This window comes from Portunus trituberculatus, chromosome 9 (assembly GCF_017591435.1).
Source record: "Portunus trituberculatus isolate SZX2019 chromosome 9, ASM1759143v1, whole genome shotgun sequence".
Lineage (NCBI taxonomy): Eukaryota > Metazoa > Arthropoda > Malacostraca > Decapoda > Portunidae > Portunus > Portunus trituberculatus.
The window spans coordinates 10272950-10275449 of NC_059263.1; the positions used below are offsets into that span (position 1 = coordinate 10272950).

The window sequence follows — 2500 nt, forward strand, 5'->3', positions numbered from 1 at the left end:
GCAAAGCAATTAATTAATACGTCAATTTCTCTCTCTCTCTCTCTCTCTCTCTCTCTCTCTCTCTCTCTCTCTCTCTCTCTCTCTCTCTCTCTCTCTCAGATGTATACATTAATAAATATTCTCTCTCTCTCTCTCTCTCTCTCTCTCTCTCTCTCTCTCTCTCTCTCTCTCTCCTAGCTTTTATTTAGAATGGTGTGTGATTTCATGTTACTGCGCGTTGGAAAAGCATCAGTCACTGAAATTTTACTTCAGTTTTTGTTCCTTGTCATGCATTAAACGAGAAAACTAAATCTTTTTTGCCAGAATCGTCCTGCTGTATTTCTTTCAATATTGTAGCTATTTCGGACTAACACTGTTAATAACAGGTTTACATGACATATTTAGGAAACTATAATGTGGTTTACATAAGTTAAATCATCAGTTCTTTCTTAGTTTTCCTCTAATAATGAAAAAGAAAGCAGCAATTTCCCATTGTTTAACACAGGAGAGGGCAATGTTTTGGGTGTAAGTTCCGATCGTAAGCTCCGCCAACCGCCTCATAAGCTCCGCCCACTGGCTTCACTCTTTCAGTACAGCGGGATAGGCGCACGGCATCTACATCAATATAACCTCCTTGGTAACGAGATTCATTATAACTTCAAGTCTCTCTCTTCTCTCTCTCTCTCTCTCTCTCTCTCTCTCTCTCTCTAGTTCCATAGTTATTGTTTAGTTCCTTGTGTTTTATAACCTACGCACGTTTGTTATTTTTCTGTATGTTAGCTCTTGTGTTTTGTTGTTACGTGCGTGTTGCAATTGCTTCTTGATTTGAATTTTGTTTATTCTTACACACACACACACACACACACACACACACACACACACACACACACACACACGATTACAAACATATGATTACGAAGATACGACATGCGAAGAAAGAAAAAGAAAATACGAGAGAGAGAGAGAGAGAGAGAGAGAGAGAGAGAGAGAGAGAGAGAATTAAAAGGTATAACAATAGTGTAGCCATTGTTGCTTAAGTCAGTCAGTTTCGTCATCGGGAGTTCCTGGTTCACTCCCGAGTTATCCTTGTGAACGGAAACTCTCCCATAGTAAGCTGTGTCGGGTAAAGGAACCGCATCCCGTATTTCGAAACGCTCCATTCTCATATCAGAACTGTTTCCAAAGACCGTGGAAAATATTGTTAAGGTTCTCATGGGTTTCTCTCTCTCTCTCTCTCTCTCTACTGATGATGCGGAATCTTTGTTAAACTATCATTTGAATAAGAAAACAAACAATAATAATAATAATAATAATAATAATAATAATAATAATAATAATAATAATGATAATAATAATAACAGGGACAACAACTATAATAATAATAATAATAATAATAATAATAATAATAATAATAATAATAATGATAATAATAATAATTAAGAAGAAGAAGAAGAAGAAAAACGTTGTCAAAAATCCCGGTAAATTCCACAATAACCTGCTAAAAATAATCGAAATATCTGTGCATGAACACGAGAGGCGTATTAATGTTTGGTTTAGACTGGGAAATGCAGCGCAGCAATCGAGGCGCATTACTGAGCGTGGCTGAAACTGATCAGACAACGCTCAGCAACCAGTCAGCACCGCGTGAATTATGTAGAGACAAGTGATAGAGCGGTGTGTGTGTGTGTGTGTGTGTGTGTGTGTGTGTGTGTGTTGTAACATTCACCGCTCACAGTGGACCGGAGCAGTACGTGGTGCAGGATGCCGGAACAGACAGAATGAAATTATTACCAGAACAGAATGCAACCGTGTATCCTCCTGTTGTGTTTCTCTCCTCTCAGTAAATCCAGTTCATTAGTATGTAGTGTTTCTGAATGTGAAGTGAAGGTCAATGAGTGATACCTAACTCTTTGTCCTCTCCACTCCTACGCACGCTGGTGACGCCACTGTGTGCTTCACGATCCACGCCTTTCCCTTCACGTCAAACCTTTCACCTCACCTATCTTCTTCCGAGCTTTCTAGAATGTTGTAACTGAGGGCCTTACAACTCAATTCATCTACACCTATGAACTCGACTACTACTACTACTACTACTACTAATAATAATAATAATAATAATGGTATGTTACCATCCACAGGGTGTAATAATACTCCGATAAGTTAATTAAGACAACACATGTATGTATCACAGCTACACACTTAACGCTACATCATTGCGAATGGCACAAATCTGATACAACAGCCAGAACCATCAGATGTGTATGTACATAATATTTCACCTACTCGAAATAGGTAGTTAACAAGATTCCTTAAAACTATTTAAATACTGTGCAAGTGTTCCCTCAAGTCTGTGGCACTGTCCTATCCCGCCACCTACCGTGGCACGAGGGTCTGCCTTTCCTCACCCCGACATTTTTATACAGTGCCTCATCTTGCGACCGTTGATCTGAGGCGAGGCAGCGTGGCGGCCTGCGGTGGGGTGCCTGACTAGTGGCGGTGGCGGTGGCGGTGAGGAACGGCC

General features: G+C 40.1%; 1 protein-coding gene across 1 annotated transcript in view; it reads right to left on the reverse strand.

The window, feature by feature from the left end:
- Positions 1–2135: 2135 nt before the first annotated feature.
- The window catches only part of LOC123501372 (caskin-1-like), a 7686-nt gene continuing 7321 nt past the window's right edge, over positions 2136–2500 (reverse strand). Inside the window, exon 3 of the mRNA XM_045250174.1 lies at positions 2136–2500. This exon is cut by the window's right edge and continues 1343 nt beyond it. The gene's annotated coding sequence lies outside the window, so the exon portion shown is untranslated.